Source organism: Cryptomeria japonica, chromosome 6 (assembly GCF_030272615.1).
Source record: "Cryptomeria japonica chromosome 6, Sugi_1.0, whole genome shotgun sequence".
Lineage (NCBI taxonomy): Eukaryota > Viridiplantae > Streptophyta > Pinopsida > Cupressales > Cupressaceae > Cryptomeria > Cryptomeria japonica.
Genome location: NC_081410.1, coordinates 180,320,680 through 180,348,376, shown reverse-complemented (window position 1 = coordinate 180,348,376; position 27,697 = coordinate 180,320,680).

The following is a 27,697-nucleotide window of genomic DNA, read 5'->3' as shown; positions in this document are numbered from 1 at the left end:
CACAAAGATTATACCATCACATGTCCAATAGGGTTTTGATCTCCATTCTTCCTATCTCCATTGATCTTGCTTGATATATTTGCTTTCAGATTTTTAAATGCACAAGAGCTCAACAAAGAATGGAATGTGGTTGCAAGTAGGATCGTAGTGTAGTCAATTGATCAAGTTGTTAGAATGCATCATTAGGGTTTGACAATGAAGGAAGCATCTCCTTAAATAGAAGACACAATATGAAATGGAGGGATAAGATTGAGAGGTGTAAAAGGAGAGGTCGGCTAGGATTAGAGGGTAGGTAAAAGAAATAGTAAAATAATGAAAGAGGTAGGTAGTGTAGGAATTAAGAGATGAATGACATGTGTCATGTGTAGAAAAGGTTAATGAATTAATTAAATAAATAAAGATTTATTTAATCAATAGAAGAAATAGGATAATTAAATAAATAAAATATTTATTTAATTTAGGAAAAGGATAATTTAAATAAATAAATGTATTTATTTAAATGAGAAATAAGGCTAGAAGAGGATAAATGAATTAATTAAATAAATAAAGATTTATTTAATTAATAGAAGAATTAGGCTTAGATAATTAAATAAATAAAATATTTATTTAATTCGACATGACAATTTTGGGTGTCTACATTTTGCCCCTCTTTGAGACAATGCGGCTTGTCGCGTTGTTTCAAAGAAGATAAGATGAACTGATACAGAGTTGCCCCAGGATGGGAATAATATGCCCCCTCGAGAGATTGGATGAAAATGTCTGAAAAGATTGCAGACAATCTCTCGATAAGAAAGAAAGGCTAGAATGGGTTGACCGGATAAAGTGACAAAGTCACGGGATAACGAAGACTGACTCAGGAAATGAAGGCGAGGGCTAGGGTAGGCTATAAGATAGACCACGAGCAAAAGACATCCTCATTGTCATCTACACCCTCACGAGATCACAGTGCAGAGCGAGAAAAGAGAAACAACAGTCAACAGCAATGGCTTTCGTACACAAATTCGACCATGTTCACCGATTTCAGAGGCCAGCAGAGGCAGGAGAGCTGGTAAGTACCACCAAACCTCCTCGTACTTTGACACATTTGCTTTTGTCATTAATGCATGGTAGATAGGGCAATAAATGCGCTTAGTAGTAGGATGCAAAAAATGCAAAAACTGAGAAACTGCGTCTGCATCGGTGCCAGGCGCGTCTGTGTTGTTGCCAGGCACGTCTGTGTCTGGAACTGCGTTTGTGCCAAATGCGGGCGCGTTTGTGTCCAACAGGCGCGTTTGAGTTGCAAAGTCGCGTTTGTGACAAATTTAGGCACGTTTATGTCAAACAGGCACGTCTGTGTTGTTTAGGCACGCTTGTGCAGTCAATAGGCGCGTTTGTGAGTTAGAAACGCATTTATGTCCGAAAAATGCAAGGTTTTTTTGTCTTCTAGGTCAAATCGGCAGTTCTGTGATGAACATACGCTGTCAATTGGATAAGCTGTTGAGAGGATACACTCAAGCAGGTCCCCTAGGAAGACTAGGATAGATCAAGGCACTTTGTGATGAACAGGAAGCACCAAGATAGAGTACTTTGTGATGAACAGGGAGTACCCAAAGTATGAGCAGCACTTTGTGATGAACAAGGAGTGCAAATGTGAGTAACACTTTGTGATGAACAGGGAATGTCACACATGTAGTACTTTGTGATGAACAGGGAGCACTACTAGGATAGATAGCAACACTTTGTGATGAACAGTGAGTGTCACTGGGGTAGATAGATAACCATATGCATTTAGATAAAAAGTAGCATTTTGTGATGAACAGTGAATGCCATGATGACTGACATGATTGATTTGTTTGACTGCAGGAGTATTTGCCTATGTTAGAGTCACGGGAGAGATTCCCATCGACACAGAGGTTGCGACCGGAGTTGTCATTTCAGGATAGAGCTGCCATCGAGGAGATGGGTTTGAGACACGTGCTGTATGTGCCTGAGTTTCGGGCAAACATGGGTTTGTTGACTGCGTTGGCCGAGAGATTTCATTTAGAGACATGCACATTTCATTTGCCGATGGGTGAGATGACAGTCACCCTTGAGGATGTTTACAGGATTCTACATATACCGATTGATGGAGATCTGATTCCATACGATCGCGACAGAGACAGAGAGGGTTTGAGACGAGTGTTTCAGGATCCTGACCTAGAGATGAGAGCAGGACATGTGGCATGGGATACCATGACTGCGACAGGGTTAGCTTTGCCAGCTATGATTGAAGGAGCTATCAGTGGGTTCCTATGTCCGGACAGGGCGACACGGGGGTTGGCAATGGGCTGGGGAGGAGCACTGGAGACATTGGTTACACATCGCACCAGATATGCGTGGGGTCCATGTTTGTTGGCCCACCTATATCATGAGCTGCACCAGTTTGTATACCATGGATCAGTGGGACTGGGCTGTGGAGTGACACTACTGCAGGTTTGGGCATACGAGCATCTGCCTATCACACGGCCGATACATTTCAGAGGGAGAGGTCATGGATGGAGTTTTGTTCATCTGTATGATATGATCACTTCGCAGCCTCAGATTGGCAGGTTAGAGCATTGGCGGCGAGTGATAGATGATATTGATGTAGTCATCTGGAGGCCGTATCTGGGATGTGAGGAGTGGGAGGATGATGCAGTGGAGCTGCCTTACACCTTCCAGAGTAGGTATTTGATTGGGCAGATGCCCTATATATTGGAGAGACAGCTGGTGGATAGAGTATGTAGGCAGTATGGCAGGATCCAGAGGATGCCATGAGGCTCAGGTATGTATGCCCGTACAGTTAGGGATCAGGCACAGTTCGGGCTTTTATTGTCATATGATCAGGCGCTGACACAGCTGGCAGAGATGGTGCCCCTACCTTGGGATATGTGGCCAGAGATCGAGGACGCCGGGATGGATGTAGAGTATTCAGCATATTGGGCCGAGCATCCATTCCCTCGATTGACAGATCCAGGAGAGTTGCTGGAGGGAGATGGAGGAGGAGATGATGATGATGATGGTGGGGGTGATGGAGGCCGAGGCTGATGAAGGCGGAGGGGAGTAGTTGGGGAGAGGAGGGTGGCACCTCGGAGGGAGAGTGGACAGGAGGGACAGGCCCAGGTGGTGAGGGGTCGCGGTGGATTGCCCCTGTAGGTACCAGCAACACAGGGTCCTAGAGCACAGGGACAGGTACAGGGACAGGTGCCAGTACAGACACAGGTGCAGGGACAGAGACAGGTACAGAAACCTAGGCATGCACAGAGACAGGTATCCGTTCAGGCACCAGTACAGGTACAGGGACAGGCACAGGGGCAGGCACCTGTAGAGGGAGAGCCACAGGCAGAGGCAGAGGGTGGGGATCCAGAGGAGGATGAGCTGATTGAGCTCAGGGAGATCTGCCAGGGCCAGGCAGATGAGATCTAGGATCTGGAGAGGGAGAGGGACTGACTCAGGATTAGGCTCAGGGATACTGAGCGAGAGAGGGATCAGGCGATTCAGCGCTACACTGAGGCTGAGACAACGCTGAGGGTAGGGAGGCAGGCGACAGAGGATGCAGGGGCAGGCTACACATATGTCCTGCGAGCCGGAGAGGAGATTGCCTACTGGAGGGACCTGTATTATGGTGTCGTGCCAGCAGATCAGCGGGTGAGGAGCTTCCATAGACCATCGCGGACAGTGACAACTACGGGAGGGAGCCGGAGGAGACAGGCATCGAGTGGTGGGGTCATGGGTCCTCCACCACCACCAGACAGGCAGGGTGATCCTGGAGCGGGTCCTTCTAGGGCTCAGACTCTGTCGAGGCCAGGCGGCTCCGAGGGAGGGAGTTCATCATAGCCATAGAGGGCTCCCTTGTATCAGTTTTTGTACCATTTTATTGTATTGTACACACCTGTGGGTGATTTTGTAGCCATATGATTTTTGACATCATTGTATCATGACACTTTATATATATATGAGATGATTCATCTTTGCGGCAGCTATATGCATGTGTACCTATGTGATGTATGTTCTTATGTGATGCTTATGATATGGATGCAAATATATACATGATGCAATGCAATATATATTTTTGTTCTTTTATGTTTTATATATGTGATGCATGATGGACATGTGAATGTATGTAATGCAGATGAATATGATAATGCAAATGTAAATTGTGCTAACAGGTGTTGTGTGCAGGATGTGATGCAATTGTGATATCTATATGTATGTGTGAAATGCTTATATGTGGTAATGCAGGTGCAAACTACATGAAATGCAAAATGTTTTTGGTGTGTCATTATACTCAGTCATGTGATAGCAGGCTACATGGACTCAAGAAGGACGATGGAAGTCAATCAAGAAAGGGGAGATGAAAGACAGAAGATATGAAAGTGAAAGAGTTTCTTGTGCGTTATCATCATTGAGTTTTATTATGGCAAGTAGGTTATGACAATCGAGGCATATGTTTGACCTAGAAAGTCATCGTACCCATTTGCATGGAGATAAGACAGTCACAAACAAGGAATGCCCCAGTTCATACTAGACTCACAGTGTCCTCATATCCTTGGACAAGTCATAGCATTACTAAAAGACAATCCACAGACAGCAAATACAAATAGGTGACGATACCCCATCCTCGCCTTTCTAGTCAAAGACATCCTGGAAAAGCTAAAAGACATGTCACCAAAAGATAAAATCAAAAGAAAACCAAGACTCGACACCAACATCCACTGTAGTCCTCAGGTTTGTGTCTCTTGTCACTTGTATAAGTCTTATTTGATTGTGATCACAATGTTTACTTTCACAAAATGGATAGATAGCACTGAACCATATGTTGTCTGAGTCTGTTGAAAGATTTGATTTGTTGAAGCCCATTGTTGCTGCTGTGTCTCATCTGAAACTGACTGAATCCACGAAACTGATACTTTATTGCAGAGAAGACAAAACTTTATTGTGGATCTATGATGCAAATGTTGCTTTATTGCAGATTGTGCGTGGATAGACTGAAGAAAGCTGGAAGAAACTGTACTCCTCGAAACATGTGATGTTCTCAGTTCCACACCCATCACTAGATGTAGGAATTGCCTTAGCCACAGATAGGATCTGATTTATTATGGATGGAAAGGGAGGTTTATTATGAACGGCTAACCAATCTTGGGTAGATCAATAACAAGCCATGATGGGAATGGGTAAGTTTATTATGAGTGAATAGGTTGTGAGTGTGTGCAAAGTGAAAGGATGAAAGTGAATCCTGAAGGAGGGAGGAGCAATGTCTCTACGCATAGCGCTGGTGACCCAGTTTTCACCATGGTACTTGCCCAGGGCGCCACCAAAGTGGTTTTCACCGTTGGACGAAATTATTTCTCTTTACTTTTTTGGATTTTTTCAATGTTTTTTTTGTTGTCACAAGGCGCTTGTTTGCCAGGTTTTCACCAAGTAACGATTTTTTTGTTTTTTTTTTTTTAATTTTTTTGTATTTTTGAATTTTTTGATTTTTTTTTGTATTTTTGAATTAGGATATTCCAGAGAACTATGTGTAGAACCTGCGAAGATGCATGCTATTGATAGGATCCTCCAAAGGTTCACCTTCTGTAGTAGAGAGCTGATATGCCCCAGATCCATAGGCTGTTGTAACGATGTAAGGACCAAGCCAGTTTGGTTCGAACTTGCCCTTCTTCTCCCTGTCTTGCTGATTCTTGGGGTTTTCTCTGAGAACCAAGTCACCTACCTCAAATGTGCGAGGCTTGACTTTGTGATTGTAGCTGTGACTCATTCAATGTTGGTAAGCCTTGAGATGATTAAAAATAGTTTGTCTCCGTTCATCCAGCAGTTCTAGTTCTTGTAAGCGAGAGACCCTGTAATCTTCATCGTTGATGATGTTTTGCAAAGAGACCCATAAAGAAGGTAACTCGACCTCAATAGGCAAGATGGCTTCATCACCATAGACAAGTGAGTAGGGTGTAGCTCCTGTAGGTGTGCGGACACTTGTGCGGTAGGCCCAAAGTGCAGGATTGAGTTGGATATGCCAGTTATGGCCAGCATCGTCGACTATCTTTTTGAGGATTTTAAGAATTGTTTTATTAGACGCCTCAGCTTGGCCATTACCCTGGGGGTAATATGGTGTGGAGAAACGATGGGAAATATGGAAGCGGTCACAAAGTTCACGAACATCCTGATTTTTGAAGGGACGCCCATTATCAGTAATAATGGAATTAGGAATACCATATCGGCAAATGATATAGTTAAGGATGAAGGTAGCAATTTGTTTCCCAGTGACTTGTGTGAGAGGCACGGCTTCAATCCACTTTGTGAAATACTCTATGGCTGTGATAATGAATTTATGACCATTGGAAGAAGGAGGGTGAATCTTGCCTATGAGATCGAGTCCCCACTGACAAAAGGGCCAAGGAGACGCAAGTGGTTGTAGTTCTTGTGCTGGTGCATGTATGAGGTCTCCATGAATTTGACATTGCTTACATTTCTTGACAAACTGATATGAGTCTTTTTCCATATTGGGCCAGTAATATCCAGTCTTGATGAGTTTCTTGGCCAAGGTAGGACCACTAGCATGCGAACCACATATCCCTTCATGCACTTCACGTAACGCAATCTGAGCTTCGTCGCTTTCTAAACATCTAAGAAGAGTGCCATCTAGACCTCGTCGGTATAGGATATCAGCTAGAATGACATATCGAGAGGATTGGCGAATGAAAGTGCGATGTTGGTTATTCGATAGATCAGGAGGTAAGATATTGTCATGAAGATATGTGAATATGGAACCATATAACTAGGATTCAGGACCAACAACGCATATCATTTCAGTAGGAGTGATCTCATATGAAGGAACCAACAGGTTGTCTACCAGGAACTCATAGCAGGTTTCATTTTGAGGCAGATCAATTAGGGAAGCAATTGTAGCCATGGCATCTGCAGCACGATTCTGCTCTCTTGGTATCTGCTCAAAATCTATCTTTGTGAAGTGCTGTTTCAAATCATCTACCAGTTGTTTGTAAGGCATTAATTTTTCATCTTTTGTTAGGTAATCATCAGTTGCTTGACGGATGATAAGTTGAGAATCCCCAAAAACACGAAGTTCTTGGATCTTCCATTGAACTGCAATTCGTAATCCAGTTGTTAATGCCTCATATTCCGCTATATTGTTAGTGCAAGGAAATGATAAGCTGTATGATTTTGGTATAGAATCGCCTTGAGGAGTTATAAAGAGAATACCAGCTCCTGCCCCATGTTGTGTGTATGAACCGTCAAAGTACAGTTGCCATGGCTTTGCATGTGATATTGTTAAGATGGATTCATCTAGAAATTCTGAATTTAGAGGAACATCATCTATCATGGGAGCATCTGCTAATTGATCCGCGATTGCTTGTCCTTTTATTGCTTTTCTATCTACATACTCGATGTCGAATTCACTCAGGATCATTACCCACTTGGCCAGTCGCCCAGTAAGTGTAGCTTTGTTGAGAAGATATTTAATGGATCAATTCTTGCAATTAACTTAGTCTTATGAGTGAGCATATAATGTCGTAATTTCTTTGAAGCAAAGACCACAGCGAGACATGCACGCTCTATTGGTGTGTAGTTTAGCTCATATCCCACCAATGTGCGACTGATATAGTATACTACTTTTTCCTTACCGTCAGCTATTTGTTGTGCTAGGAGTGCCCCAAGTGCTGTTGGAGTAGCTGATATGTATAGTAACAAAGGCTGATCTGGAATTGGTGGCATTAAAACTAGTGGATTCAAAAGATAATCTGTGAGCATCTGGAATTCCTGTTGACAGTTATCATCCCATTTGAACTTGATATTTTTATGTAGCAGGTGTTGGAAAGGATTACACTTATCTGCAAGTTGTGCTATGAATCTTCGTATAGACTGGAGTCTCCCTTGTAAGGATTGAAGTTTACTGATATTTCTAGGTGGCGGCATGTCCAAGATAGCCTTAACTTTTGCTGGATCGGCTTCGATTCCTCTTTTAGACACAATGAATCCTAGGAGCTTCCCGGAGGTTACTCCAAAGACACATTTCTTGGGGTTTAATCTTACCTTGTATTTTTCCAACCGATCAAAGACGACTGAAAGTATGTCCAAATGTGTATCTCTATCTATTGATTTTCCCAAGAGATCATCAACATAATCTTCCACGGTTATGTGCATGAGATCTTGAAAGATAGTGGTCATTGCTCTTTGATATGTAGCGCCTGCATTTTTCAGCCCAAAGGGCATGACATTCCAACAGAAAGTTCCCCACGGACAAGTGAATGATGTTTTGTGTTGATCCTCGGGTACAATCCTGATTTGGTTATAACTAGAAAACCCATCCATTAAAGATAACATTTCGTGACCTGCTGTGAGATCAACGATCAAGTCGATATTTGGTAATGGGAAGTCATCTTTTGAACAAGCTTTGTTGATGTCTCTAAAATCTGTACATATTCTGATGCTGTGATCTGGTTTACTGACAGGTACTAAATTAGAGATCCATTCGGGATAATCAATTGGGCGTATGAATCCGACATCCAATAATTTCTCCAGCTCTGCTTGGACTAGTAATGCCACTTGTGGATGCATTTTCCTTAATTTCTGTTTCACTGGCTTTGCTCCCGGTTTGACTGTCAAATGATGCATTACCAAATCCGGATCTAGTCCAGGCATATCAGCGTATGACCATGCAAAGTTGATTTGTCGTTCTTTGAAGAAGCTTATGAATTTTGACCTTTCGGACTCTGTCAATGATTGAGCCAGGAATATGTTGTGTGGAACTTCTTCTATACCAATGTTTGTTTTGATAGTCTCCTCTACCAACATGGATGACTTTTCCTCATATGATGCTGGGAGAATGTCGAGCCTTCCATCTTCGGGTGCCTCAGAGAGGTTTTTGCCCTCAGATACGTCCTTTCTTTTTACTTTTTTGGAGTCAGATAGCGCCACAGTGTGGTTTTCGCCATAAGACCCTTGATTTGTTCTTATTTTCACATTTTTGCGACTAGAAGGTCCGACACCCTCACCAAAATATGCCATGTTGTTGAGTTCTATGGTGTATCCTGCTTTGTGGTCCCCAGGGGGAAGATCATCTCGTATGCCAAGATAGTCAATAATAGCTTCGTCATTTTGAAATGTGTCAAATTGTGCTGGTCCTTCATAATCCCAGTCAATGAGTTGGTGGTGAACAAGGGGAAGGCCTTTAATGTTTTCGGAGTTTGCAGGGCTAAGAGTGAAGATGTGGTTATATTCAGGTATATCGAGGCAATCGTTGAGGTCATCGATGGCACTCTCCTCATCAGTTTCGATCGCAAGTGAATCCAAATTGTCGTCACTAGTAGCGCCTTCCGGGACAGGTGTCCTCATCCTATGTGATTTTGACCTAGAACCTTGAAACAAAGACTGTGCGGAATCCTTATGGGTTGTTTCTTGACCAACTTTGAACTTTTTATAAAATTCCTTTTCTTCTGTGGGTTCATCTGGCTCTTTGAATGTCTCGGTGAGCTCATAGTCACTGGAGGATTTGTCTGAACCCCATTCCCATTCGTTGGAATCTGTGGAATAGTAATCTTCTTGTTGAACTTTGGCAATTTTGATTTGTGATGCCTCTTTTGTCCTTTTAGTATGAATCTTGGAAGTCAGAAAACCAAGTCCCTTTGAGCGTTCCCTTTTTACAGTCAATTCAAGTTTTAAGGGCTCCATGATGCCTTCTTTACGTAACCCAAGAGGGCTTTTTCCATCATACCCGAATTTTTGTAGAATCTTGAATCCTTTGCCATATTTCTCATAGGGTATATTGATCTGATCATGTGTGTCCTCTTCAATGTCTTTGTAGAGCATTTTGTATAAATCTTCTTCTTCTAGTTTGCCCCATCTTTGAAAGGTAGTAGGATCCCATTTGAGTATCATGATGGATATTTGCTTGTTAGGATGTGGCCTTCCATATTCTTTTGGAGAGCTCATGACTTGTCGTAAATACATGGTCTAATTTAAATTGTATTCTCCCATGCCTTTGTCTTGAAATTTGCCTTTAAGTTCACCTTGTTTTGATGTTGAAGGTTTCAATGACTCAGGGTCAATGTATGCCGAAGAAGGAGCAGCCTCATGATTACTGGGAATGATGGTCTCAGTATGTGATCTCAGGTTATTGCAATATATGAACGGATTAGGATCACCGTTAACTGTTACCTCGACTCCATTATGAGGAAACTTAATGCATTGATGATATGTTGATGGGACTGCCCTCATTTCATGAATCTAAGGACGTCCTAGCAATATGTTGTATGTGAGATCCAGATCTAGGACCTGACAAACCACATCCTTTGTGACTGGCCCAATTCTTAGAGGTAAGGTGACTGTGCCTTTGGATGAACTCTCTTCATCATCATATGCCTTGATGGTGATTTGATTTGTCGAATTCACAGCTTTATCAGAATATCCCAATTGTTTAATGGTGCTCAATGTACAAATGTTTAGACTAGCTCCTCCATCTATCAGGACTCGCTTTATTCGATGTTTGTGTATGAAAGCTTCAACATGTAATGGTGCATTATGTGGCTGACTTACGGAGGCGTCATCGGCTTCTGTGAATGTAAGGGAATGTGGAATGGAAAGGTATCCCACCATGGCTTGAAATTGGTCCACGTTCAGATCAGTAGGAACGGCGGTGTCTCTCAAGATTTTTCTAGAATAGCTTTATGAGCGGGGGATATACGTAAGAGCTCAAGGATGGAGATGAGCGTGGGTGTCTTCCCTAACTGTTCTACAAGGTCATACTCAGGCTTGGTTGAGGAAGAAGCGGTATTTTTAGTGGAGGCACCTGGCAACGTAATTTTACCTCGACGGGTTGTAACATGACATTCAGAGGTATGTTCAGAAGAAGATCCAACACCTCTTAGGACAATCTTGGGTCTCTGAGGAGGATTCTCAGGGTTTTTGTTCTTGATGGTAATAGTAGAGATATGATTGTCCATTGAGATGTGATTGATAGTTGAGTCATAGTTGTAAGGTGCTCTAGTATAGTTGGCTTGATCATCTGTGACTTTGGCTTTTCCTTTGTCATGCTTTGGGAATGGTTCCTTAAACATCTCATGTTCTTGATTGGATGAGTGTCCCTCAATCTCAATATCACCTCTATCAATGAGATCTTGCACAATGTTCTTCAGTCGATGACAATTTCCTATTTTATGACCCTTGCTCTTATGAAATTCACAATATTCATCATCATTCCACCAATTTGGTTTGACCTTTGGTTCGTATGGAGGAAAATCTGGAACTGTGATCACTTTGTTTGTCACAAGCTTTTTGAAGACTGATTCGAGTGGTTCTCCCAATGGGGTATACTTCCTTCGTGATCTAGAAGTTGTTTGAGTATTCACTTGATTGTTTGTAGAACTTGATCCCGAAAAGATGAATTTGGGTCTCACTGTATTGGCATCAACAACACCATCATTGACTGTGTTTTTGTTTTTATTCCAAAATCTTGGCTTGTCTTTTCCTTTAAAGTCATCTTTGTTTTCCTTGAATATCTTAATGACTCCTTGTTCAATTAAGACCTTTTCTGTTGCCAAGCCCTTTTCAATAACATCCTTGAAGGTGGACAAACAAGCTTTCCTTAAGTCATAGCCAATGTCTTTGTTAACGTTTTGAGTGAACATTTCTACCATTTGTTTCTGTGGGATTTCACAAGAGCATCTGCTAGCTAGATTTCTCCATCTTTGTAAAAATGACGCAAAAGATTCTCCCTCCTTTTGCTTAGTATTGCACAAAGTAGTGACTGAGATATCCGTCTCAATATTGTAGAAGTGCTGAATAAATGCCTCTGCTAAGTCACCCCATGACTTAATACCAGGTGGTAATTGAGAGAACCATTCTATAGCTTGATCACCTAAGCTCTGCGGGAACAACCTCATCAAATATGTTTCTTCTGCCGCTACCTCAATGCAAGCTGTGAAAAATTGTCGTATGTGTGCCTTGGGGTCTCCTTTTCCTCTATACTTGTCAAATTTTGGCGTCACAAAGTGTGCAGGAAATGGAGGCATTGGAATGCTCTTATCAAATGGATAAGGACATATGTCTCTCATAGTGTATGTTGGTTTTGGTGTACTCATGTCCTCCATTTTCTTTTGTAGATCTCTGATTTGTTGCTCCAAATTGCTCTTAGGTGGCGATCGATTTCTTGTAGCATACCCCATGTTTGAGACACCAATTTGAGGAGGAGCTTGTTGCATGTATGGATGATACTGATCATAGACATGTTCATATGGAGGAGGTCTATATTGATGCGGCATATAGGGAGCACTTGGCATAGCTTCATGTTGAGGAACCCCATATCTATTTTGTACATATATACCATATTCTATAGGTATTTCATGTTCCATTGTATTGCCCCCAAATTTGACATGAGGTTTCCTTGTGTCCAAATTTTGAGCATGCCTTTGAGTATCCACTTGTTTTGATTGATCCATTGCTTGAGCATGTGATTGAGCATATCTATCTGCATAAGGCTTCCATAATGGTCTTCGAAGGTAAGTATCATATGTTTGACCCTGTGTATGTGGGATTTCTGGTTTTTGAAGCAAAGCTGATGGTGATTCAGGTACCATATGCGGTCCTTTATTTCCTCCACTATTGGGTCTCCTTTGATCCATGTTGGAGTGAGTTTGTTGCGAGGGTTGGTTTTCCATAAGTTGAGACATGTCAAAGTCATGAGGTATTTTAGCTCCACTTTGTGCCATCATGTGTAAAAAGTACTGTCTATCCCTCTTCATTATCTCTTCAACCAATCTATTGAAATGGGGATTCATAATGGATTCTTCTACATCTGCTGATTGTATTGAAAAGTTGTCCACATTGACATTGTGTGTAACATTTTTGTTTGTAGTGTCTACGTTTTCCACATTTGGATTGTTTCTATAAACATCCATGTCAGGTAATGTAGTGTGCTCAGGATTGAAAAATAAATCATTGTCATACTCATAAGAACTCATGTTTGCGGATTCTTGAGCTTCTTTAGCTTTTCTCCTAGATTTTTGAAGGCGGGTTTCAACCATCAACTAGGTGTTTGACCAAGATGCGAGAGACTAGATGAAAATGGAAAGAGTATGGAAGACCAAGAGTTGTATGGAGTGTAAATGAATTTTGAGGTGTACTTGCAATGTCCAAAGTGTAAGACCAAGTATGTATGTAGTAGAGTAGGTGTGACTTCCAAAGAGATGATAGTTTCTCTTGATGAGGTAAGCTGACCTTGACTCTAAGCAAGACCAAATGAGACCCAAAGGTAAGAAACCTTGATGAGGGCCCACTTAGCAAAGTGTAGTTGTTTGTAGTATGTTGACAAAGTATGATGAGGACAAGCAAGTGACCTTTTGACTCAAGTTGAGACAAGTGTGAATGTAAAATGATATGTGAAGCAATGATGGACTGTATGAGACCCAAAGACAGGTTGAATGCTAGATGAAACCTGAAGAAACAACCTAGGAAGCTCAAGTATTCTGAAACTGATTTCCTTTGTTTGCTGGACTGTAAAAATTTTCAATTTTGGACACAGACGCTTCTGTATACTTCACAGACGCGATTCCCAGACACAGACGTGTCTCTGTTCGACACAGACGCTTCTATAAACACAGACGCTATTATGCCCTTCACAGATGCACTTAGATTACTTAGACGCGGTTAAAACAGACACAGACGCATTTCTGTAAACTTCGTGCAATTTTTCCAATATGTGAAGTTGTTTTGTTGTGACCAAATCCGACTGTTTGACTGTTTTTTCGTGACAAGAGGACACAATGTTGATGAGGACTCAATGTTTGCAAGTGTTTAGACTCCAAAAGTGTGTTGTTTGATGTAAAATGTTTTGCATACACTTGAAGACACAAAAGACACAATGTTTTGTTGTTTGGTCTTGAATGTTTTGAATGTTTAACATAAGACAAGCACAATTCTTATGGCTGGCCAAGACAATAGTTGTTGATCCCACATAGGGTTTTACCCCCGAGGCTACGCTATTCAGAGCGGATACTTAGATGCTTGACCTCATTGGCTCCACCCTCGGCACTCACTTCTCAGGTCAGCCAAGCATCAGTCCCCATGAAAACTCCCCATGGCGAACTTTGTATCTCTACTAAGAACCATATGTGTGTGGGCCGCTACCAGAGGTCCGACCTCCTGCCCCAACAACTAGAAGGATTTGGGCCTCTAAAACAAAAAGGTGCTAGTAAGGGCATCCGCTCGTGTGGCCATACATGCGGCACTTTCAGCTCTGTAAATACAGAAGGCTCCCAGCCGGTAGGGGTTATGCCCTACAAATGATCAAATAAATTTGATCAAACGGGTTTATGGGGAGACATAGTGTCGGTATGAACTAATCAGCACACGTTATTCATAGTTTTCACCATGAATACATTTATTTATAGTGGTTCGGAAGAGGTGGGTTTTCCTTGCTACCACTTGGGTCGTTCTCTTCTCACTAGTAGTCCTAATGACCACAAGGGAAGACAGGCCCTCTAAAGATTAAACAAAAAGAGCCTATTGCTCAAGACACAAAAGACAATGATTCAATTTTAGTGCACCAATGGAAGTGTTTGCTAATCTATGAAAACAAGGCACACAACAAAATTTCAAAACCCTAGCCAAGGACCTACAACAAAAATTTGTTAGTAGTTTGGGTTGTTTCAAATGATCACCCCTTCCTGCAAGCACACAAGTTAGGTAAATTTTAAAAACCCAAAAGACTTTGTGAAAGAGGGGCCTTCAACAAAAACGTTTTTGCCTCCAAAACAAGCTGCACAAACTTAGTTAGCTAGATCTGAAAGGGTTAGTCCAAAATATAAACCAGATCTGAAACCCTAAGTGCGAAATCCGAAAATTGAATCAAAGAAAATTTGATAATTTTGAAACAGTAAAAACACAGACGCTGTTACCCCAGACACAGACGCGTCTGTATGACATAGACGCGGTTCTGTGATGCGCAGACACGGCCAAAATACACAGATGCCCTTATCCGACATAGACGCGATCAGAAACAACACAGACACGCTTATGTAACACAGACGCTCCTGTCTGAAACCTGCAAAATAAAATTTGTCAAAAAACACAGACGTGATTTCAGATTCCGCAGACGCTCCTGAAACTCAGAGACGCGATCCGAAAGTTCGCAGACGCGGAAAAACCTAAAATGTCGTCGAAAAATGTCCGATCTGCGACTTTAAAAACACAAAATCTGCAACAAAAAAGTTAAATGCAAAGGGACAAGAGTCCCACCGGGTGTGCCAAAATGTTTATGGTGAAAATGGACAACAATAATAACAATATTGAAAGACTAAATGAATCCAACCACAAAACCCTAGCCTAACAATCAACAAAGATCAACCATAACATATGAAGATTACCTAAGACAATGCAAATCACATGAAATCACAAAGATTATACCATCACATGTCCAATAGGGTTTTGATCTCCATTCTTCCTATCTCCATTGATCTTGCTTGATATATTTGCTCTCAGATTTTTATATGCACAAGAGCTCAACAAAGAACGGAATGTGGTTGCAAGTAGGATCGTAGTGTAGTCAATTGATCAAGTTGTTAGAATGCATCATTAGGGTTTGACAATGAAGGAAGCATCTCCTTAAATAGAAGACACAATATGAAATGGAGGGATAAGATTGAGAGGTGTAAAAGGAGAGGTCGGCTAGGATTAGAGGGTAGGTAAAAGAAATAGTAAAATAATGAAAGAGGTAGGTAGTGTAGGAATTAAGAGATGAATGACATGTGTCATGTGTAGAAAAGGTTAATGAATTAATTAAATTAAATAAAGATTTATTTAATCAATAGAAGAAATAGGATAATTAAATAAATAAAATATTTATTTAATTTAGGAAAAGGATAATTTAAATAAATAAATGTATTTATTTAAATGAGAAATAAGGCTAGAAGAGGATAAATGAATTAATTAAATAAATAAAGATTTATTTAATTAATAGAAGAATTAGGCTTAGATAATTAAATAAATAAAATATTTATTTAATTCGACATGACAATTTTGGGTGTCTACAAAAAGTAACCAATCATGTGATGCCACATCAACTGCACAAGTATTGGGGCCCTTTTGCACACCTATTGGTCTCACTTTTTTTTTTGGTTGTTTTGGACACCTTGGCAAAAATTATGCTGATGTAGCATCATATTTGATGATGTGGCTGTGAAACCTTAGTTATAAGCAGGGGACTTGCCAAGTAAGTTGCTGTAAAAAATTTGGAGCTATTTAAAATTTCCATGTAGGATTTTGAGAAGTGCGAAGTTAGGGTGCACAACTACTAGGTCATCTCCCCCAGTTGCAGTCATAAATTTTGTCAGATGTTGTAGTTGCTCCAGTTGACGTGTATGTAAAACATGAAATCATAGACAAGGCACATGAACAGTTCGACAAAAACCTGGAAAGAAATATGGCCTCATGGAATGCCCTGATTGTAGGAGATTCACAAAATGGTTTTGTTGACAAGGTTTTAGAAGTCTTCGAGCAAATAAATTTGGTAGGTCCAAAGCCAGTCTTGCAACCTTCCCCAACATCCTCTTGGAATCCGGATAGGCATTTTGAAGAAAATAATAATTTTTTTTTTGTATCATACAAAGAATTTTGTCTAGCTATGTATTTAATATATTTTGTTTATTGATTAAATTTATGTTATGCTTTCCGTATTATTAGATAATTGGAGTAAAAAAGACATTTTTGGGGGAGAGAAAATGATATTGTTGATTTCCAAACAGTTTTATTAGGATTTCATCTTTTTTGTCTAAATGGATACCCTAAGTCTTTAAATCTATGTTAATTTTCTATGAAAGACTTTATATTATTTTTCAAGTCTAGCAACAGACAAATATGGATATAGAGTTTTTAGTCAACACCTATCTCCCAAATGATATTTTAAAGAAAGTTAATAGGTTAGAATAAAATTAATAAGTTTGAAAGTAGTGTAACCTTGGTTTGTTGATTAATTCACGACTCCAAATATTTTTAAGTATTTATATACCATATTTCATAGTATAAATTTGGATTTATTAAAATTATGAATTTTATGTTTAATAAAATTTCAAAACACATTTTTTCTTAGCCTTTAAAGCATGAAAAAGAAAATGGAGGGATTACTTGATCGATAGAATTTAAGTGAAAGACGACCCTACAACAATTAGGGAGGAGGTTCTAAATCATATGAGGATGCTTATTGAACTAAACATAGGAGAATCAAACAAGGGGTATTTGTTTTATGATCATGATATACTAACTTGTTGTAAGAGGTATTTTGACTCCATTTATAGATCTATGTCTTTTATTTAGAGGGACATAGATGGGTTCTCAATATCACTTAAAGGTACTAAAAATGACATAATGAACATTGTAATTGAAACAATACCTCTGTAAGATGGAAGAGAGAACAAGCAAGTTTATTTTATTTGTTGTTTCTTTAAAATTTCTATTACAGACCCAAAATATAATGGATGAAAGATTCATAACTAGAGTGTTCGAAAATTTATATTTTCAAAAAAATAAAGTATTGCCCATTTCATATAATCATTTACATATACACAACAATTAAATGTTTTAAGAATATCTAATTTTATTATCTTATATAGATTTCAAAGATATATTATATCACTTCTTTTTCATTGGATTTCACATAAATGATATACTTGAGTAACAAAAACAATTATTAATCTAGATTGTCGACTTGAATGCTAATCACCATATCTTAAAACCTTTATTAAGATGATAATATAAGATTTTGATAATGAAATTTATATAGTCATTTAGTAGAACTCACAATGTTAAGAGGTGCAATGGTCATGGCAATAGGATGCATTGTATGGATGAACTTGCAATACAAAATTCTCTTTTTTTTTCCACCAAAAGATGTAATTTAGAGTAGAATGATAAATTCAAGCAAGGGAGAGAATAAATGAAAGTAATTGTCAATAAAGGGGCAAAAACGATGAGTAGATGATGAATGTATGGAAAATGATGCAAATGGGCATTAATAAAAATCTTGTCATGAACCAAGCTTAAAATAAGAGAATGCCACATGTCATTAAGGCATTCCCATCAAAGTGAGTACACAATTAAATGGGAAATACAATATGTGTGCTAATTTTTGAATATATGTCCCAATCATAACTCTATAGCAAATATTTCCTTTTGCTATAAATTAATTGTTAGAGTTATCTTGTATTAGCTAATAATTAATTATTTAATTATTAGTCTATTATACTCTACGCTTAAGCTAAACTTAGGCATTTATTAATATTGTAGGTATTTAATAATTATTCTAATTATTAAATACTCTTTATCCCTTTAGGGTTTCTTTAGAGTTGCATATCTTTAGGGTTTCTATTCTCCTATCATAAGGAATGTATTGTAACTTTTCTTTTTCATTCTCTCTCTGAATGATAATCTTTTCTTTAGAGCCTTTTTTGTGTTTTGTCTCCAATCTTCTCTTGTGATAGGTATTTTGCTTGCAGATGCTCTTGGGATCTCAAAAGTTGTACTTTCTCAACTTCTTCATGGTATCAGAGCTTACATCTGCTGCTGCTTGTTCCTGATTTCTTTTCAGAAGATTTTCTCTGGAGGCAAGGGTTTCAATTTTTTTTCAAAGGTTTTAGTTTGGATCTGGGGTATCTTTTTTTTTTTTTTTTTGGGCATTTTGAGCTCAAACAGATCTCACCATTGAGCTCAAAACACCCATAAACCCCCATTTTCATATAAAATTTGTCCATTTTGGACAAATTTAGCTTTGGGATTTTTTTTTTGAGTTTTGCCCTTTCAGGCACGTTTTTCGAGGCAAAAATTAAAAAAAATATATTTTTTTGGCAATTTAATAGCTTGCCAAGACCGATCCATCACATGATGATCTGTGGAACTGCAGACGGTCTCCAAGACCGCCACGGCAGGCGGTCTCCAACCTCCGCTGGTCGCCAATCTATCGGTAGCCACAATGGTCTGTTAACTGCCCGACTGCCTTCTGCCCCGCACCTGACTTCTATTGCTCTCTGCAATGCATCAACCACCTTCTACCTCGCGCCTAGCCACTACTTCCCTCTGCAACGCATCGGTCACCTTTCGCCTGATCGTCGTTGTCCTCCACACCACGTCCGGGCATCGCTGCCCTCTGCACTGCTTGGTCATCGTCGTCCTCCACACCGCACCCAGCCACCACTGCCCTCTGCATCACATGACCGCTACTAGATCTCCTCTACCACTTGATCTTTGTCACTGCCTAGCCCGTTCACCACCTCCGACACCTCTCCTCCCCTTGCTTGCTCTTGCAAGCCCTTTTTGACAGGGGGAGGTTTTTTTGTCCTAACTTGGGCAAACGAAGTTGGATTTTCGAAAATGAATAGGCGTCAGAAATTTCTTTTCAATCCCTACTCAGATATGGAGGAGAGATTTGATGATTTTTTCATCTAGTGCCTATTTTTTTTCCATCCAAGTCAACGCTCTTTTCTACACTCCAGGAGCCATAACTTGGGCAAACGGACTTCGTTTTCGGAAAACGAATAGGCGTCGAAGAGGTATTGGAGAGATATTCTCATATTTGGAGTTATTTTTTTCAAAAAAATCATCAAGTACACAAGATAGTGTCTAACACATTTTCTTTGCTCTTGTCCTCTTTTCTGGCTCTCAGAGTGTACTAGTTTTTTGTTTTACATATTGTGGGGGGTGTTATTTTTTTACTATTTTCTGTAATTTACTTCAAAAAATCAGAATGCCTAAACCAAAAAAAAAAAACCCTTTTGCATCTTCTGTCTAGTCTGAAAGATCACTTAATTAAAAAAATCAAGAGCAGGTCCAGGTTTAGATACAGGTACATATGGCAGATCCTTCAGTTGAGCTTCTTACATCCCAGAACTATCACCTCTAGAAAGCTTGTATGACAAGGCTTCTCAAATCAAGGGGGTTGTGGTCCTGTTTGGATGCAGATCAACCACTGTTGCAGAGTCCTTTGGAGATTCTTCAGCACCAGAAGAAGATGGATGAGGCTATGGGTGTCATCTCCTTACATGTTTCAAACAACTTGCTTTTTCACCTTGATGGTTTGCTCACTCCTCGGGCTATGTGGTCCAAATTTGTAACTCTCTTTGGTATTGTCAATGAGTTAAGAGCATTACAGATTGAGCCAAAGCTCTCTTCCTTGTTACCTAAGTCTTTTCCTCACATTAAAGAAATTCTAAACAAGTTTAAAACCACAAGATCTATCCTACATAGTTGTGGTAAGAACAAGATAGACTAGAGTGTATCTACCTAATTATCTCTAAGTTTTGAGGTCCCTATCAGATATTTGCTTCCACTTTTTATTCTACTAGGGATGCATTGGGTACACACTTCACCATGCCTACTTTTGATGTGTTCTGTGATCGCTTTACTTGTGAGCAGGCTCGCCTATCTCAGTTGGACACTCTCACAAGATCAAAGCCAAAATCATTTGTTGCTCAGACATCTAAAGAGAACAAGAAGCAAAAATCAAAGCCTAAGAAGGATTCAGCTAGCAGTGACTCCAAGCCACCACCTAAGTCTGATTCAAAACCAAAGTCCTATCCCAAATAGGAGCACTCTTCTTAGTCTGATGAGTCTTCCTCCAAGACTAAGAATAAGTTAGATGAACTTTGTAGTTTCTGTGGCAAAGAAGATCATCCAGTTTCTCGTTGTTGGAAATGATTAGAGGCTTTGGAGGTAGCCATGCATCAGCATCATATTTTTACTCCTCATCCTCCATCTTCCTCTTCTACTGGGAAAGGACATGCTATTTCTGCATGGGTTATTCCTTCTGCATCCACTTGGATTATTGATTTTGGGGCTTCTCACCACATGACACACTCACCGTAGCTTGTTACCTCATTTTCTCATAGTAATACTTTACATATTGCAGTTGGTGAACAATACAACTTTTAGTTTTAGGTTCAGGTTCTGTTCCATTGACAGGTGGTTGTTTTCAGGATGTTCTTTTGGTTCCTGACATTTTGACAAACCTCCTCTCTATTTATCAGATTTGTCATTCTGGCTCTGGTAAAACATTTGAGTTCTGCCCACATGATGTGGTTATTAGAGAGCTTCATGATCCTAATTTGGTTGTGGCTACTGGAAGTGTTGATCCTAATTCTCATTTATATCAGTTTGATGGCTTCAAGAGTCCAGATGGTTCAGGTGTTTCTCTTGTTGGACATGCAGATTCAGTGAACAGACTTTGGCATGAGCGTTTTGGCCATGTCAACTACAGATACTTATAACAGATGATCACACAAGCACTTTTTATTGGGCTCCCTTAGATCTCCTATACTGATGGTGTATGTCGAGGCTCTGCACTTGGCAAGCATCACCACGATCCTTTTCCTACAGGTAGATCCACCCGTGCTAAGTCACCCTTGGATTTGATCCATAGTGATCTTATGTCATTTTTGACTCCATCTTTTTCAGGGTCCAAGTATGTGCTCACTTTCATTGATGACTTCTCCAGACATACATGGGTGTACTTTCTTAAGTACAAGTCTGATGTCTTTGATTCATTTCGAGTCTTTAAGACATTTTTAGAGAAGCAATATGGTATTTATATAAAGAGGATTCACACAGATAATGGGAGAGAATATGTGAATAAGGATTTTACGGATTTATGCACCGAGCATGGTTTGCAGCATCAGTTATCAGTTCCTCACACCCCTCAACAGAATGGTGTTGCTGAGAGAAATAATAGAACACTAAGGGAGATGACCAATTGTATACTTCAATCACGTTCTATGCAGCCTGCTTTTTGGGCAGAGGCAGTTAATTGTGCCACTTATATTCAGAATCGGATACCTCATAAGGCATTGCGCCAATTGACTCCTGAGGAGGCTTGGTCCCATGTCAAGCCTGATGTTTCTTCATTCCAAGTTTTTAGTAGTGAGGCTTGGATATTTATTCTATATGCTTAAAGGAAAGCCATGGAGAGGAAGATCCGACCACTCATTTTTGTTGGCTACTGTGAGGATGTTAAGGCATATAGGTTGTTTGATCTTGATTACCGAGAGGTCCTATTTAGGCGGGATGTCCAGTTTGATGAGCGCCTTCCTCAGATGGATTCTACATCAACAACTTCTCCCTCTTCATCTTTTGAGGATTCCTTCTTCCTTGAGGATGATGTAGATGATTGTCCACCTTCACCACCACCACCACCACCACCACCCGCTGCTCAACCTTTGCCCAAGTGGGTCTAGTTTACAATTGATGTTGTTGGTTCTATGGCAGGTGATCCTACTGACACTCTTCATACTCGTGCACAAATATATGGTTCTAGTCTTCTGAGTCATGCCATTTCGGATGATCCTCAAAAAAATTCAGAGGTGATAGGTCACCCAGAGTGGGATAGGGCCATGGATGAGGAGTATTCTTCTTTGATGAAGAATCATACTTGGGATCTTTGTCCTCTTCTGAAAGGAAGAGAGTTAGTTCGGTGCAAGTGGGTGTACCATACCAAGTATGTTTCAGATGGTTCTATTAATAAGTATAAGGCTCATCTTGTTGTGAAGGGGTTTTCTCAGGTGGAGGGTATTGATTACTCCGAGACCTTTGCTCTTGTCGCCAAGATGAATTCTATTCACTTTGTACTTTCTCTGGCAGCTTCACAGGGATGGATTTTTTTTTAGATGGATGTGAAGAGTGCTTTCTTGCATGGAGACCTTCGTGATGAGATCTATATGGAGCAGCCTTAGGGATTTGTGCCAGATTCCTCTTTGGTTTGCAGACTTTGACGTTCATTATATGGTATCAAATAGGCTCCTCGAGCCTGGTATGAGAATATGAACTCTTTCTTTCTTTCCACACTCTTTACATGTTGTCATTTTGATCCTACAATTTACATTAAGTGTCAAGGGGTTGATATAGTTATTCTTGTGCTCTATGTTGATGATCTTATCACTATCAATAGCTCACCCTCCTTGATTTAGGATATTCAGTGAGCCTTGATGGAATAGTTCAGGATATCAAATCTTGGCCTTCTGCACTATTTTTGGGGTCTCTAGGTTATTCAGTCTTCTGATGGGATTTTCATACTTCAGCAGAAGTATGCTCTTGATATGCTTCACAGATTTGACATGCTTACTTGCAAACCTACACCCACACCATTTCAATTAGGTGTTCTTTTGTCTCCCACTTGTTCTACACATTTCGTGGATTCTACCTTATATCGGCAGTTGGTTGGCAGTTTGTTGTACTTGACACATACACTCCCAGATATTTCTTTTGTCATTGGTCTTGTCTCTCGATTCTCCCATGATCCTCATGAGAGCCATTGGCAAGTAGGCAAACATATTTTGTGGTACATTCAGGGCACTACACAGTTTGACATTCACTATACTTCAGGATCCCCTCACATTGTTGGCTTCACTGACTCAGATTGGGTTGGTGATGCTCAAGATCAAAAGTCTACTTCTGGCTTTGCTTTTTGCCTTGGTTCTGGTCCTATCACATGGTCTTTCAAGAAGCAGTCTTCTATTGCATTATCATCTACAGAGGCTGAGTATTGAGTAGTGGTGTTAGCTAGTCAGGAGGTTTTATGGCTTTGACAGTTGATGACTGAGTTTGGGTTCCCTCCTAAAAGTCCCACTATTCTTTGGTGTGACAATCAGAGTGCCATTCACCTTTCCTGCAATCCAGTGGAGCACCAGAGGTCTAAACACATGAATCTTCACATGGACTTCATCAGATAGTTGATTCAGGATGGCTTTCTCATCTTGGTGTACATTCCTACAAAGGAGCAGGTTGTTGACATCTTCACTAAACCTTTTGCATCTCTGCGCTATCTTCAGTTGCGCTCTATGCTTGGGGTGAAGGAAGTTGTCCTTGGGGGGTCTCATTGAGGCCTTCCTTCCTTAATGTTCTTTTTTGCATGCTTTTCCCATCTCTTTTTGGAGTAGAGTTTTTTCCCATGTGGTTTTCTCTATTTCTCCATTTCATAGAGATTTGGTTGTGATTGGGTACCTCATCAGGCTTTGTTGTCGGGACCCAAATTTGCCTTCTTCCTATAGTTGCTTTTTTGCTTTCTTGCATTTAGTTTTTAGCTACTCCCTAAGTTCATCTTAAGGGGAGGTGTTAGAGTTATCTTGTATTAGCTAATAATTATTTATTTAATTATTAGTCTATTATACTCTACGCTTAAGCTAAACTTAGGCATTTATTAATATTGTAGGTATTTAATAATTATTCTAATTATTAAATACTCTTTATCCCTTTAGGGTTACATATCTTTAGGGTTTCTATTCTCCTATCATAAGGATTGTATTGTAACTTTTCTTTTTCATTCCCTCTCTAAAAAAATAATCTTTTCTTCAGAGCCTTTTTTGTGTTCTGCAATCTTCTCTCATGACAATTATTTTGCTTGCAGATTCTCTTGGGATCTTAGAAGTTGTACTTTCTCAACTTCTTCATTAATATTGTGAATTCCCTTAACTTATTCCATATTTTTAGATATTCTTGCAATCATAGCCATACATGTGTACTATTCCTTTAGTGGTGCATTGAACATGCACAGTCCTTTCTTAATACCTAGTGAATTATGTTGATATTCATAATTAAGAAATGTGAGTTGTTATTCTAGTCAACTTGTCCTAATATTTTTTATGTTTCACCAAGAATTCTTAGATTCTCCTTCAAATCATGAATTTTGGTTACATCTACGAAAATGGAACTCAATATATTTATTTTGCCTATTTACATCAATATATTGAATATGATCTTAATTCACACAAATAGTTAGTTTAATTGAATCTACTAATATTAGGAACAATTAAAGTAAATAGAAATATTTTTTACTAGCAAGAAGTGAGAGAGGGATGCTCACAATTACTCTTGAACCCATTTTATATAGTTCTTTTGTTTGAATAAATTATGTTACATTTTATCTATGTTAGGTTAATCATTTAATTACAACAATACAATGGGCCCTACACACAATTATTATAATTTTCATTGATCCCCTTGAGCAATTGACAAGTTTCTACATGGTCTATTCAATAACAAGACGCCCAAGTCATGACATGGCATTTTAAGTGGGCCCACTTTTTCTTTTGATGGATCATCAATGGAAAAAATATGAGGAGGTGATATCATACTTAACACCCTATAAGCCATTGAATCAAAGATCTATTAGCTTGAACGAGTTAAGATAATTCCTAAGAAGAAAGATTTGTAGGTGCTCGGTCATTTGATGTAGATGATGTATGGTGAACTAATCATTTGATGAGACAACCATAAATGATGATAATTACTAGGTTGGATACCCATGAATTTCCGAATTTAAAGCACTTCAAATTTAGCCTCCATTCTCTAAAATGATAAGTAAGAAAGGACTATATAGGCCAATAAACTCTAAAATATACGTGTAGGCTCAATTAGACATTTGATTTATTGTCAATGAAAGGTTAATATCTTATTCATTATCCCCTTTTTGTTTCTTATTACAAGTTTAAGGTGTTAGGAAGGGCCTTGGAGAATAAAATGCTTTGCAAGAATATTAAGGGGTTATAAATCTCTTCAAAATTGAAGTTGATGTCACTAATCTCCAATTTTTTAATGATGCACTCTTGTTTAGGGTAACCATAGAAATGGAGGCTAGAGTTACTAAGAAAATCCAAGATATTTATGAAAAAGTAACTAAAAAAGATTAATCTAAACAAATCAAGGATTTTCTTCCTCAAGGAATATGAAGGAATATATAAACATAAAAAAAATCTTTAAATTTGAAGTACATATGAGCTACCAATCTCCTATTTAGGTATGCTTCCCTTAGAAAAAATACACAAATATTGCTAAAGTATTCCTTCCTTTCCTGATTTGAAATGTGTAACTAATTATTTAATTATTATTTTTAATTATAAATGCAAGTGGTTCACATTACATTTATAAAGACCAAATACTTGAGTGATAATTCTTATTAGAACATGTGTTCTACAAAATATTCAAATCCCACTTGAAAACAACCCACTTGAACCCCACGCCCCAAATCCCCTTAGTGAAAAGCCCCACCCCTCCAACTAATGAGGCTTAATTACGAGTAACTATAAATGATAATATCACTATGCTCTAAGAAAAATGATTTAATCTAAAATGTGCCCAATATTCCCCCACATGTATCACAGTTTGCAACTTCAATGCAAGCCATTGATAATATACTTAGACCTCAATTGATGCAGATGTAGATAAAATCCACCTTTACAGGGAGGAGATATGATATTTCTATGTTGATGGATTGTTGTATAGATGGATTTTGGGTTTGTATATTAACAAACAAGCTATAGATCCATTTTTTAATCTAATCTATTTTACTCACTATAACTAGTGACAAAACCAAATTCAATGGTTAGCTTAATTTTTACTTAATTGTGTCTATATACCTAATTATTGTAAGGATCCTGATTTGTCATTTTCATTAATCAGTTAAATTCACAATCTTACCTAACCTTGAAACTATAATTAGATTTTTAGATCTAAATTTATCTTTGACTTTAAATTTTTTATATATGATTTCCATATAATTTTACTTGAGGGATAAAGAAGGCTGATATACGCTTTGAAAAGATCTTTGGAAAGTTTGTGAAAGAGTGGTTGCAATAAGAATTGATCTATTTGTAGTTGTATAACAAATTTTAGCTACCAAATAATAAGCATTTGGATTTTTTTAATTTTATGAATATTATTTTACTGTTGATCGTTGCATTGGTTGTGTGATAGGGCTATTCAATATAATTCATTAATCTCGAGTACATCATATCTCCTTATTATAATATTCAAATCCTTGTTTAATGTTAGCCACTAATTATATGCCTTTAAAATTTTGTATTTGGTGGTTTTGATCATGAAATTACCACCACAAATCTCTTGGGAACACTCAATAATTCTTTTGAAGGATTGTTCTTTATTAAAATAACTTGACAAGCAACCCATGACAAGTAGGAGAGTTGTCTTGGACAGTGGGTTTTCTCCCCATGGGTCTTGAGTTTGACTCTCCAAACTTAATTTTTGTATGGTGTGTGTAATGTATAGTCCCTTACCCACAACCATGGGATTAGACTCACCTTAGCTTGCCTAAAAAAAAGGCGCTAGGGTAGGTCATGGAGATACCCTTCGACACCAAAAAAAAACTCAACAAGCATCTTGTCATAGTTTCAACACAATAATTCACCTTGAAATAACATATATTTACTTAAGTATTTGTATTATTTAGGTAGAATGGGCCACTTCTTTATACTATGAATTATCCTTAAAAGGACAAGGGGAAATATCTAGATTATTAAGTTTACCTCATGCACTTCCATTGCATCTAAGTTTGCTTCTATCATAAGTTCTTTTAAACCTTGTGTTAAACTTCTTTTGTTGATTATACCTTAATATCACACTTACAAATCTTATTTATCCACCTAAACAATTTTATAGAGGTCTAAAACTGAGTAAATTCAACACAAAAGAATGAAGGCTATACACAAAACTACTATAAGATTATTTTTCCTCTTCTTTTCTTTTCTTTTTTTACCCCTATTTTCACTCTCTTCTTATAAATGGTAGGTATCTATCTTATAAAATATAATATTAGGCTAGGTTATTATAATAGGTGTAGACACCTAAAACTTGCACAACTAATTAAATGAATTTTATTCATTTAATCATCATTTATTCATCTATTAATTAGACTAAGGTTTAG